This window comes from Rhipicephalus sanguineus, chromosome 10, assembly GCF_013339695.2.
Source record: "Rhipicephalus sanguineus isolate Rsan-2018 chromosome 10, BIME_Rsan_1.4, whole genome shotgun sequence".
NCBI lineage: Eukaryota > Metazoa > Arthropoda > Arachnida > Ixodida > Ixodidae > Rhipicephalus > Rhipicephalus sanguineus.
Window position 1 is genome coordinate 45,345,820 of NC_051185.1, and position 14,724 is coordinate 45,360,543.

Genomic DNA, 14,724 nt, shown 5'->3' on the forward strand with positions numbered 1-14,724 from the left:
TCAGACTTCCCGTATTTTTTAATGTTCCAAACACAGCGCTTACTCTGGAACGATGATTTTGTAACGAGTAAATTCCCGTGCTATTCGTTTTCTGCCACACCGCCAACCGCACAAATCGTCGAACGAGCCAACAAGACTAAAAAATTTAAATAAAAAGTAAAATAAAAGCTCGTCGTTTTGAGCCAAATTGACTTATTTCTCTTCAATGTTCATGCGGGGATCTCCTGTGAACCTTCTTGGGACCGCTCAAGTTTTGTCCTAGAACAAGCGACACGAAGATGAAGCTGCGCGATAACGTTAAACCTCTTGAACCTGTTGGCTTGAATTCCGCGGAAACTGCATCACTTGTGTAATGAAAATTCTCTATCATAGTGCAGTATGCGATATACTCGCTTACATCCCAAGAAAAAATCACAGCATATCCACGGAGTGAATGATGATGAGTGGGCAAAGCTGCGGAGGTTCATCGGTAAACCGTGAATCTTCCGTGAATTCTGCCCAGTACATCATCACCGACGTGGGATCGGGCGCGTTTGTACTAAAGGTTCGATGAGAGTTATGACGACTTGCAGCTCACTTTAATTTTACATGTACGCTGTGAACTTTCATTGTTTAAAAAAACCATTGCTTTAGAAAACATCTGGCGTCTTTCGTTAAGCAGCTGGCGTCTTTTCGTTTTGCTTTAGAAACATCTGGCGTTCTTTCGTTTTGCTTTTAGAAAACATCTGGCGTCTTTCGTTGGTTTATTTCATCAATCAACGGCGTTTTGAACAAAATTTTTATTGTTTAATCACGCACAGGAGAAATCTCACCAGGCACTACCTTGGAGGTAAACGATGGCTGCTAATGGGAATGAGAGACAGAAGAAGTCGGCTTTTAGCTAACACTTACACTTCTACTTCTACTAACGTTTCCTACTGGAACATGCCAATGGCTGCTAATGGGGAATGAGACAGAAGAATTCGGCTTTTAGTTAACGCGCACGCTGCGAATTTTTTATTGTTCAACAACGCACAGGAAAAATCTCCCACCGGCACCACCTTGGAGGTCAAGATCTGGTACTAGCGTTACGACTGGTTACGCACTACGACAACTACGACTACGAGGGACGAACGGGTGCCGCTTTAAGGAGCTTCGCCCCTAAAACGTTATTAACAATTCAGCGCTTAGTGTAACGCTAATTCTGAAGTTAATGTACGTTAATGTGGTTGTGTAGGTCTTGGGCTAGTTCAAAATCCCGCGCTAAATCTTGCGCTAATTCCATTTTTCGGTAGATCCTGGTATAGTTCTCAATCCTGCGCGTAATGCAGCTCCGTTATCGTGAAACCTGAAGTGCATCGCATGGGCAACCCAGTGATTCCCTTAGCAATCGCGTGCTTGCCGAGGCGATGGCGCCCTCTCTTGCGCAGCACGAGTACCAGCCGCATGTTTCAGAAGAGTTTTTCGCGATTTCAGGTAAATTATTTCTGTGAATGTTTGGTTATTTTGTAGTTATTATTAGTTTAGACTTCGTTTCTTTATATCCGACTGGTTTTAAGCATTGTCAGCCTTGTTATAGGCCTGTATTGACCACTGCGTGACCATGCGACATGAGACAGTAGATGCACGACAAGCCGGGCCCTTAAAGGGGCCCTGCAACACTTTTCCAAGTAGTCATGGAATGGCTTCATTAAAAGAACTTATTGCGCGCCTCCTGACCTTGAGCACATTTTCTTTCTTTTTTTCGAACGCGTGGCGTACTTTCAGTGCGATCGCACGCGCGCGCGAGGGTGAGTTGCGGCCTCATGCGGCAGCCGCAGTAACTACCGAGAGCGCCATGTTCAAATCAACCAATGGCGTGGAACCTGCCTGTGATACCGTAAGCACCATTTCTTGTCAAGAGAAGAGGAAGCGCTTTTTAGCTGGCTTTGCATATTTATCGCAAATCCTAGGCCGCGTGCTGCGCCATAATGTTTGGCTCGCCTGTTCTCGGGAGCCTCGACTACCGATCTGCAGCGTTTTCTGACCATGCTGAAAATGTGTCGCAGGGCCCCTTTAAAGTGCTACGCACTTAAATGTTACAGGGGTCCCTAATGCACTCGCCTCCCCGCAGGGGCGTCTGCGCGAGCAGGCGTTTGGTGTGTAGCGACACCACGGACCCGAGCTAACGGGGGGTTTCGACCCCTCCCACGCCTAGCCGTGCGTGGCTTTGCCGTGTCCGGGGAAAAGGGGATCCTGGGGGTTGAGCCGACGCCGGGTGATTGGACCTTTAAGGCCCCCCGGCAGACGCAACACACCCCTTTGGCCCCGGCTTCACGTAGACGGCACCCCTGGGCTGACCCACCCAGGGGAAATCGGCAGTCGCCTTTTCCTGCCTCTCCCCTCACATCTTCGTCTTTTCTCTTACTTTAAATCTTTCCTGTCCTCTACTCTCTTCCATTGACTTCCGTGTTTCCTGGCGGCAAGGGTTAACCCTGTGTGGTTATCCTACCTTGGATACACCATATTCGGTTATAGTGGTGGCGTACAGCTGGCGCCTGCAGGGCCTGTGCTTACAGACCCTGCAGCGTCCCCTTGTAGGACTCCATGGTGGGTGGCTGGCGCTGCTGCCGAAATATAAACATTTACATATGGCTAGTTCCTTCCCCCCACTCCCTGATCGCCCTCACAAAAGGGGGGCGCACCGACGAAGTCTTCCAGTTTTTTGGTCACCAGAGAGTATCTTTCCCCCGATTCCATGTTATCCACGCTGACACACCCGGCAAACCAGTGCGAACACTTTCACCTTTTCTAGTTTCGAAGTCTTTGACCGAAATCTTTGGCCCAGGATATAAAGTATCGAGAATGGCAAGTGGTGACCTCCTCTTGGAGCTCCGCGACCAGAAACAATATGAGAGACTGCCTAATCTAGCGAAATTTGGAGATACCAACTTAATAGTAACCCCACACCGAACCATGAATACCACCCGTGGCGTTGTTTCAGATGATGACTTGTTAGGGCTGACGGAGGCTGAACTCCTGGAGGGTTTCAGCGAACAGAATGTCATCAACGTGAAACGAATTAGGATAAGGCGTGATGGCAAAGAAGTCCAGACTAAGCACCTGATACTTACTTTCAATTCAAGTGTACTGCCCGACTCCATCGAGGCTGGGTACATCAAGCTTCGAGTGAGGCCATATATACCAAACCCTCTCCGATGTTTCAAATGCCAGCGGTTCGGCCACAGTTCACAGAACTGCCGAGGCCGCCTAACTTGCGCGAAATGCAGTGCTGAAGAACACACATCTGATGCCTGTGAAAACTCTCTTCTCTGTGCGAACTGTAATGGGGAGCATGCCGCATACTCACGGTCATGCCCATGCTGGAAAAAAAAGGAAATTGTCACAATCAAAGTAAAACAAAACATTTCATTTAAGGAGGCACGAAGGCAGGTGTCCTACCTACCAGAAACCAGCTTTGCCGAAGTGGCGCGTCAGGGGGCAGCGCCACGACGGCCTCCGGCGGCTGTCCGGCACACGCGTAGTGAGCCGGCGGTGACGCCACCCGCCCCCTCCGCGGTTGCAGCCAGTGCTGCTCCGCCATCCAAGAAGGACCCACCAACCTCCGGGCTGGGGGGCGCGAAGGTCTCGTCTCTTGAGGCGAGGCCCTCAAAACAAACGCTGCGCTCGCAAGAGCGCGTGTCCAGCGCCTCGCAAGATGCAGTGGACACAACACCGAGCGTGAGGGCGCAGCCAGCGCCTAAGGATCGGCGCGACTCCGTCGACCGATCCAAAAAAAAAAGAAAAATCTCGTGTCACGGCCCCTGGAAAGGGACCGTGAGCTAATTTTCCATCCTTGAGCACACAGCACAAAACACATCTAAAATGGACACACAGATCTTACAGTGGAATGTGAGAGGACTTCTCCATAATGTTGATGATATCAGAGAACTTCTTAATAAACATACTCCAAAGGTGCTGTGTGTTCAGGAAACACATCTCAAGTCCACACAAACAAACTTTCTAAAGCAATATGCCATCTTCCGCAAAGACCGTGACGACGCTGCCGCCTCGTCGGGCGGTGTCGCTATAATAGTTGATAAAGGTGTTGCCTGTAAGCAATTAAATCTCCGAACTTCTCTTGAGGCAGTTGCTGTCCGAGCAGTGCTGTTCGGTAAGCTATTAACAATTACTTCTATTTACATTCCTCCGTGCTATCAACTTTCGAAGACACAATTTCAAAGCTTCATTGATGAACTTCCTCCGCCATATATAGTCGTTGGTGATCTAAACGCACATAATCCCCTATGGGGCGACCCCGTTTGGATGCGCGAGGACGCCTAATAGAACACTTTCTGTTTTCGTCAGGCGCATGTTTACTGAACAAAAAAGAACCAACGTATTATAGCACTACACACAACACATACTCTTCTATAGACCTAAGTATTGTCTCGAGTACACTAATTCCATATCTGGAGTGGTCCGTTCTCAAGAACCCCTTTGGGAGTGACCACTTCCCGATTATGTTGAAGTTAACAAAAGAAGATACATGCTCGCCTGACTTTCCTCGTTGGAACACCAAGTCAGCCAACTGGGAACTGTTCCGAGAAAACACATTTTTAGACGGAGATGACATTGCTGATTTTAATATAGACGATGCTGTGGCATACCTAACAGGTTTTATTATTGACGCTGCAGTGAAATGTATTAAGCAAACTAACGGAATGACTAATAAGCGTCGCATCCCATGGTGGAACGACGATTGTCGGAAAGCGCGCAATAGTCAAAATAAAGCTTGGAGATTACTCCGAAATTACCCAACGGCTGAAAACCTCGTCAATTTCAAACAGGTTAAGTCACAAGCCAGAAGAACGCGTCGTCTTGCAAAGAAAGAAAGTTGGAATAGGTACATCTCCGGTATAAATTCTTACACCGACGAAACGAAGGTTTGGAATAGGGTGAACAAGTTAATGGGTCGGGAGTCACACCCCCTACCCTTGGTAAGTAGCCGAGGTGAGGGCCTGGAGGAGCAGGCGGACTGCCTAGGCGAACACTTTGAATACGTCTCAAGTGCATCACACTATACAGAAACGTTCTTAAGATTCAAAGAACGCGAAGAGCGGCAGCCCCTTAGGTGTAAACGTCCATCCAGTGAGGCTTACAACTGCCCATTTACATTAGCTGAACTTAAGGCATCTCTTGCGTGCTGCAACAACTCGGCGCCAGGTGGCGATCGCATAATGTACGAAATGATCAAGTATCTTCACCCCGAAACACTAAAAACACTCCTAACTCTCTACAATACCATGTGGGCAGCTGGGTATATTCCACTGTTATGGAAAGAAGCGATAGTCATCCCGGTACTTAAACAAGGCAAAGACCCGTCCTTAGCTGCCAGCTACAGGCCAATAGCGTTAACAAGCTGTCTATGCAAACTATATGAGAAAATGGTAAACCGGCGCTTAATTCACTTTCTAGAAAGTAACAGTATACTAGACCCCCTTCAGTGTGGTTTCAGAGAGGGGAGGTCGACAATAGACCACCTTGTTCGCATAGAGACATACATTAGAGATGCATTTATTCATAGGCAGTTTGTACTTTCTGTATTCCTAGACTTAGAGAAAGCGTACGATACCACATGGCGATTCGGGATTCTACGCGACCTTGCCGCCATGGGCATCCATGGGAACATGTTAAACACAATTGAAAGTTATCTGTCTAACCGAACCTTTCGCGTAAAAGTGGGAAATGCTCTCTCTAGACCATTCACCCAAGAGACTGGTGTTCCGCAAGGGGGCGTGCTTAGTTGCACACTCTTTCTTGTAAAAATGAACTCTCTGCAGTCAGTAATTCCAAGCGCGATGTTTTATTCCGTGTATGTTGATGATGTGCAGATGAGTTTCAAATCATGCAATGTGTCTATCTGCGAACGACAAGTGCAGCTTGGAATGAATAAATTCTCTAAATGGGCGGATGAGAATGGCTTTAAAGTAAACACCCAGAAGAGTACTTGCGTACTTTTCTCCAACAAACGAGGGGTAATGCCACTACCAAGTATTGCGATCAAGGGAGACCAACTCTCTGTGAGCAGCGAGCATAAATTCCTGGGAACCACTTTAGATTCTAAGCTCACGTTTATACCCCATATTAAATATGTAAAAATGAAATGTCTGAAAGCGATGAACGTCCTAAAGCTTCTATCACGTACAACATGGGGTAGTGATCGAAAGTGCCTCTTGAAGTTGTACAAAAGTCTTGTCTGGTCGCGCCTTGATTATGCCTCTATAATTTATCATTCCGCAACGCCAAGTGCATTAAAAATCTTAGACCCCGTTCACCACCTGGGTATCCGACTTGCAACCGGTGCTTTCAGGACAAGTCCGATCCAGAGCCTCTATGTAGAGTCGAATCAGTGGTCACTTCACCTGCAGCGATCCTATAGTAGTTTCACATATTTTATAAAGGTACGCGCAAACATCAAACATCCTTCTTATTCAACTATAAACAATATGACCGCTGCCACCCTCTTCCATAATCGACCTGCAGCGAGAAAGCCGTTCTCTTTGCGTGTGAGAACCTTAAGTGAGGAAATGGATGTTCCACTGCTAGAACTTTGTCCTATGCCCACAGCGAAACTTTTACCGCCGTGGCAGTGGCAGCTTATACATTGTGACACTTCATTTGTCGAGATCACTAAACACGCACCAGAAGCACATATTAAAATGCATTTCCGACAACTTCAGTCCGACTATTCATGCGTAGAGTTTTATACCGACGCTTCTAAGTCGCATGCAGGGGTGGCTTATGCAGCCGTCGGACCATCCCTCTCGGAATCCGGTGTACTGCACCCGGAAACAAGTATCTTTACGGCTGAGGGTTATGCACTATTGTCGGCTGTGAAGCATATACGGAGATCAAACATACAAAAATCAATTATATTTACAGACTCGTTAAGCGTCGTAAATGCATTAAGATCACTTTCTCGATTCAGAAACCCGGTAATAATTGAGTTGTATTCCGTTCTGTGTACAGCGTGTATGTCCAACCAGCATGTTACTATTTGCTGGGTACCTGGCCATAGAAGCATCGAGGGCAATGTGTTAGCTGACCAAATGGCCACGTCAATTATATTGCGCGCTATTAACCCTACCGCTACTGTCCCTGCAACAGATCTAAAACCCTTCCTACGTAAGAAACTGCGAAGCCACTGGCAACGCTTGTGGGACACAGAAATAAATAATAAGCTTCACTTGATTAAGCCGCAGTTAGGTTACTGGCCCTCCACTACGAGAACACGGCGAACTGACGTCCTATTCTGTCGCCTCAGAATAGGGCACACATATGGTACCCATAGCTTTCTGCTGACTGGCGATGAACCTCCTACATGTGGTAGATGTGGCGAGAGGCTGACCGTCCTCCACGTCCTCCTGCAGTGTCCGGAAGCTGAAAGAGAGAGAAAGAAATATTTTCGTTTAGCATACCGCTATCATCTTCCTCTACATCCTAATATGTTTCTCGGCGAAGAGCCGCTTTTTGACGCAAAATCAGTCCTTGGCTTTTTAAAAGATGTGGTATTGAATGTTTTTAGCCCAACAAGTTCATAGCGCATCCTCTGTCTAGAAGATGCCGCTGTGATAGCAGCATTCAATGAGCCCATGCCTCCATGCCCTTGTTTTAAGGGCTCTACCGAGGCACTAGTGCTCCACGCCAAGTTTTTATTTGATATTCGCATCATTTTTAATGAATTTTATGTCTCCATAGCACACATCATTTGTTATTGCCATAATTTTACTCTATGTATATCTTACGCACTCACAGCGACTGTCTTTAGGCCCATTTACAGCCACGTCACATCTGTTTTATCCACACTGCGTAACGCACAGTTCATTATCATCGCTCTGGCGCTCTTTGGCCACATCTGGCCCTTGCGCCAATAAACTCCACTAATCATCATCACCCACCACATCGGTTAGGCATACAAATATGGCTATTAGGAAAGCCCTGTGGCAAGTGTAGTGCTGTCTTAACTGTTTTGGACATTAGCTTGTTGAGGCGACCCGCCTCAGCCTGAACCTGCAAGGAGTTCGAAGCACCATAAAGATATGGGGGTTGAACAAGCTGCCACCAACAGTGCACCTTTTCAAAAGGTTTGAGCTTGGCGTTTCCAATCAGCTGTAGAAGCCCGCTGGCCTTTACCGATTCTGTAGTAGGTGCTTTCTTTACATAGTAGTGAAGGCCGAGGTATTTAATAGGTTCATCCCTTACAGCGGGTTGGACCTCAGTAGCAGCCACAGGCATTGGCTCAATCGAGTAGCTGTCGAGCAACAATCTAGTAACAATGGAGTAATTGAACCCCTTTTGAAACATGATTTGGGCGCCAGCCGAAGTACTGTGACTTTGCGGGATTGATGGGCAGACCCACATTTGGGAGGTAGCTTGACGGTGCGAAGGCCCTCGTATCTGTCGGATATGAGGACTAAGTCGTCTGGAAACGCCATTGCGGACATCTGAAACTCCCCGAGCTGGACCGCCAACTTCGAGCCATTGAGTCATTCGAGTAATGGACCTAACACGCGGTTGAACAAGTACGGGGACAGCGTATCCTCTTGTTTAATGTCAAAGTTGATCAAGATACTGATAGCACTGCATGCTTTTTGATATTATCAGTAAATGCATGCCCCTTCCCACGTTCGCAACAGCCAGCACCCATGTGCCAAGCAAAGAGCACCAAGCAATGCCGGACCCTACGTACCAGCACATCAAGGGCCAGTAAACAACTCCGCAGTCCAAAAACACGTGAAGAGATAGCTGCGCAGTTGTCCGCTGCGAACACACTACTGCAAGAATTTTGCGAATAAATGGTGTGATAAAGAAGTTAAGTGGATAAAGCAACCATTTCTCCTGGTTCTGGTTTCCTGCTCAGCCTCGCCACACTACCCCCTGCAGAGGAGTAGGCGTAGCCCATCACCGTGACTACACCTGCATCAGTGATGTAACACAACATCAGTGATTATGTCATCGGCGTGCAGTCAATTGAACAAGGCTTTCTTCCCGTGTCGCTCGTGCGAGTAAGTTGCAGGTGGCGTGGTTCGAGGCACAGATGACGTAAACAAATACGCGCGCAACAAATGCGCAGCCAAAACCGCATCACCACAAGGCAGAGTATCTTAGTACGGAGGACCGATCAACTAGCTCAGTGCAATGTAACATTGCCCACATGGACAACATTGCATCACTTAGCCAGCGAAAAGAATTAGGCGCTGAAGAGGTAGTGAGGAATAGTTTTTTTTTAAATCTAGCATCTGTACGGCATGCAGGGCTGTGATATTCGCAAAATGTGATCGCCGTGGACTTCTGTACGACTGAGCGAGGTTGTTTTAGGGGCGTAAGAACAACAAAAATCCGAGCATCTTTACTAGCCATTTAAAGGGTTCGTGAACCACGCCTCAAGCTTGGTGAAAAAACTATTCTGGGGATAGCAGACACTGCTATGAAATCTCAGCCGAATCTTTGTTGTGCATGGCAAAGAGTTTAGAAGCGGACCACAAAGTTGCCATTTTTTCAGGCACCCTCTTTCCATACAGAGGCGTGTGCTCACTCACTCTCTTTGAAGCTGCCGGTGTCTGCTGCTTGACGTCGAACAGCAGAAAGCATGCTATTGGCCAATCGCCGACATAAATCAAGAGTGGCATTTGCATCAGATAGGCATTTTACCATGGGGTGCCACTACATACCGGCGCTGTGCTCGATAATCTGCTAACATTACCGAGTGAGCGACGCTCACTCACAAGAATTACAACTCGAGAGAGCAATCGCTTTTTATCACGCGCGCCAATTCGTGACGCGCGCTGACTTAACAACTTCTTTTACCATGCCACCCCCCCCCCCCCCTGTGAAGCTTCCAGCGCGCTCATCGTGGAAAGAGAACAGAGAAAGCGCTTAAAAATAAATGTTCGCGGCAATCAAGTCAAGAGGCAATAGAGTCCGAATTGTGGTCAATCGATGACTACTTGGAAAATTGGTTCAGAAGCCCTTTAAAGGGACCCTGCAACAGTTTTCCAAGTAATCGCTGAATGTCCTAATTCAAAGAGCCTATTGCCTCACAAATCGACTGCCGCAAAAGTTTTTAAGTCCGTCAAATACGAGCGGAGTTACAGGGATCTGTGGCACGCTTCAATCGCTTCCTCTCTTTTCGTATTGGCGAGCGCGCTCAAAGCTACCGCAGGGAGGAGGATGACAAGGGGGCAAGAAGATGCATCCCTTCGCCAGCGTGCGTCATCATCTCGGGCACTTTCTCTTCATTTTTTTCTCTTAGAATGCACGGCTTACTTTCAGTGGGATTGCGAGCGTGTGCGAGGGCATGTGGCGGCATCCCGTGGTGAGCACGGTAGCTATGCAGCTCGCGATGCTCAAATCAGCCAATGGTAGTGGATTTGCGGTTTATGGCGCGGTGATTTAGGCCTATGGCATCATTTGTTGAGAGAAGAGGGAACGATTTCTAGCTGACGTGACGAATTAATGGTAAATTCCAGGCCGTGTGCTGTGCTCTAATGCTTGTCTCGCGTCTTCTGAGGAGTCTCGACTACCGATCGGCAGCGTTTCCTGACCATGCTGAAAAAGCCTTGCAGGGCCTCTTTAAGGAGTAGCGGCACAAAATTTTGAGGGCGGAATAATTCCAGAATGATTTGCATGGATTCACAAACACATCATCTCCACTGAAGCATTTAAAAGCAATTTTAAAGAGGCCCTGCAACGTTCTGACTGCCTTCTGTGGCTTCTGAGTGTGCGTGTAGTATTAGTACCGAGATGAACACAAAAAAACATTATAAACAATGGTGCATGGGAGCTTCGGTGCGTTGGTGCATGTGTCTTCAAAGTTCAAAACCTACCGTGACAAAATATTCTATTTCGCATTTCAGCGTCCCAGTAAAGCAACGTAATCACCATAACTCTTACTGATACACCATATGTTCTGCCTCGTGGTGGCTTTTACAAGCCATTGCACAAAGCACCTGCTGCGAAGTTGTAATCGTTCTCAATATACAGTTGAACCTCGTTATAACATACACTGATATGACAGATTAGTGTTTATAGCGAACTAAATAAGAATAAGAAACTAAATAATACCCCTGTCACACTGAAAGTTTTATTGTCATTCGAAAGGAATGACATTCGCATTTAAAGACATTATGCGCCTGCTGCGCAGCAATGTTTGATGTCATTACAATCGAATGAGTTCGAAAAGCACATTCGCCGTCGCAGTCGAACCGAATGTGTGCTCTCTACCCCAGATTCCAGTTTAAAATCGGGCATTCAGCATACTCAATTTGACACGCATTCATGCAAACACACTAGTAATGTTGCTTTTATTAAGGTACCTGTCATTTTAACGAGAAGAGGTGTACTGAAGGCTGTCGTAAAATGTTTTTACTTTCCACCTCAGTGGCGTCTGGCCGCCGGCGCTATCGGCAACAATGTAAACAAACAGACGCCTGTGTTGCACGTGCATCTGCAGCGGTGGCATCGGCTCCACGAGCGCACTGCACCCACGCGGAGACATTTGCTCTCATACGGCTTTGGGAAGACAATTGTGCGCAGTTCCGTTGCAAACTGTTTTCCCGCATGGACGTGTGTGAGACCGCGTTTTGAAAGCGAACAAGCGCGGAACGCTCTGGGCTTTTGTGTGGTGTGCTGTCGCACCGCAAACTGCCATGGGTGCATCTGTTACTTCGCGTTCTAGGAAACGTCAATAGACGCGACGCGTTCTTTTTCTTTTTTTTTCGTCATGCCGTGCATGTCTTAAGCGAACGCTCCTATTGTACATATCCGTACGTACTTCCTCGAACTGCAGCACAAATACACTTTTGCTGAATTCTTCACAGACGCCTCAAAGTCTCACACTTTGAGTCGGTCGGTCCATCTTTTTATAGACGTAGGTGTGCTGCACCCCATAGAAGCATCTTCACAGCGGAGGCATGCGCGATACTGGCAAACATACGCATGAATAAAAGTACAAAATAGTGCTCTGCACCGATTCCCTAAGCGTGATAAAAGCTCCGAAAACTCCTAAAAAGCATAAGAACCCTGTCCTTGTCTCGGTCTACACACTTTTATGCACAGTCTACGCGCTCGAACAACATGTAGTGTGCTGGGTACCAGGGCACCGTGAGATCCCAGAAAACGTGTTGGCGGACCAGCTAGCTTCATTTGCCCGCGAAAACGCTGCCGATACACCAATAGCTATCCCTGCACTAGACCTAAAACCCTTCCTTAAACGAAAGCTCAGGGCTTATCCGCAGAGCTCATGGGATATGCACACAGAATATAAACTACGCGCTATCAAGCCGCACCTTGGTAACTGGCCGCCAATAGCTAAGTCACGATGCACAGAAGTAACACTTACCCTCGTCCGGTGGAATCCACCCATTTGTGAGAAATGTGGTCGACCCGCTTACCGTCCTTCACGTTCTTATGCAATGCAGTGAATTAGATCCCATTAGGAAAAAGCACTTTCCATTACCCTACCGAGAGCAAGTACCACTCATCCATCGATGCTCATTGGTAGGGATACGCTTTTCAAACACGATAATTGTACGCGTTTTTTAAAAGATGTGCATAGTTTTCACGTGATATACACAGGCAATACGCAGCACAACCTCTGAACAGAGGTTGCTGCTGCGGTAGCTACATTGCCGTAAGCACCTGTATCGCGGTCCTTGGACAAAAGGGCGTTGACTAGGCATTCGTGCTCGCACTATATATTTAGTTTTATTATCACGCCATTTGCCACTCATTGTCACTGCACACATTTCATGTAAATCTCATGATTTTCATACTTATATGTCTTACGCAGCTTTAGTGCGCAGAATTTTAGGGCCCTTATACAGCCACTTCCCATAATCATTGTTCCATCTCTTGTGTCATGAACTGGCGCTCTTTGGCCATCAAATGGCCCTTGCGTCATAAAACACCATATATCATCAAGTGTAGCTCAAGCTCGCACTACCTAAACAAACCGAACTTAAAGCCACTTGTCTTACGCTTCGAGGAATACTGCCGCACGTGTAAACATTCCTGAAGAAACACTTAATGTCGCCATGAAACCACGAAGACGGGCCACCATGGTTCGACCTGGCGCAGCATTGCGATTTGTCATTCAGCCACCTGAACAAGAAAGACACCCCATCAGAACACACAATCCTAGAATTCCGTGCACTTCAGCATTAATATAGGGACTACGCCGAACTTACACTGATGGATGGAAAACAACAAAGCATGTGGTATTGGGGTCGTGACAGAGGAAGGTGCAGTTAGTGTGAGAGTACATCACTGTATTTCTATTTATACCGCTGAAGGTTGTGCCTTATGGGAAGTAGTACCAAGAATCGTCGCTGGCAAACGCGAGAAGGCGATCATATTACACAGATTCATTAAGTGCACTTTTAAGCTCTCCATGTTAAATCCGAGTGGGAGCCATAAGTTGGCGACGTTTTAAAGATGGTCTTTTTAAATAGCGAGCTAGCTGCTATAGGTTTCTTCTGGGTTCCAAGCCATGTTGGGGTACCGGGAAACGAAAAAGCACATGAATATACTTCTTTGGCAGTACGCAAAGCACTAAGAAAAATGAAAAATTCCCCTGAAAGACAGCCCGCGAACAATTCGTACAGCTTTTCTTTGATAAATGGCAGCAGCAATGGGACTCGTGCACAAATAATAAGCTTCACCCAGTAAAGCCCACGCTTAGAAAATGGAAGGCCTGTCGTCGTCAAGAACGGTGTGTTGAGGTCATTTTATGCCGACTCCGAATTGGGCACACACACCTGACACACAACTTATTACTCGCAAGGAACGAACAATCCACTCGTGAAAAAATGTCAAGAACCCTTAAAGTTACTGTCTAGCATCCTTCATCTCTTCTCTGTTTTGTATCGCAATAGAAAGCGTACAGTCTGTAGTGTCTAACATTGCAGCGGTTTCTCTGAAAAGTGAGTAGAAATTTTTAAAACATAATTTTTCGCTTGGCGTTCTGTCTTCTTCCATTGGTTTAAGAATGCCCACAACACTGGTTGATGGACGCAATGACGATTGTAGTGCCGGTGAAAGTCAAAAACTGGAAACATGCAGTTTTTGCAGGCTTCATTAGGTTTGTCTAATAGTAAAAAAATACCGTAGTGGACGTTTAAAGCGCGCAAACGTTCAAATAAAGTATTCTTACCACAGTCTCTGTTAGTCAGCCTGAAAAAACCACCACCGTCGAGCGGATAACTTGAGTACTCTAGTGGTGCGACTGGACAGGCTCTGGCGACAGCCTTTCACACGGATGCCGCGAGGTGGACGCCACTGCTACATTTCCTAGGAGATTCGGCTGCGTTGTCGGGCCGTCGCGGGCTCCTTCCGAGTTGCAGCTGCGGTTAATTCTAACGCGCCGTGTTTGCTTCCTTGCTCATACAAACGTAAAATTGCCATGTACTGCATAGCTCAGCGGTTCTATATACATAGGTTGGCTAAGAAAAAAAAAATATATATATATTATATATATATATATATATATATATATATATATATATATATATATATATCATATATATATATATATATATATATATTATCCATTCGCTACAAAGCGATTGCTCATCACATGCCTAGGCTTACGGCGCGCTTCCACTATAGTTTGGTGTTGGCTAATTACATAGGAGGTTCGGTACAGGACACAGTGCTCAGAATCGAAAATGAAAACAGAGACACCTCTTGATTTATGTGGTGGTT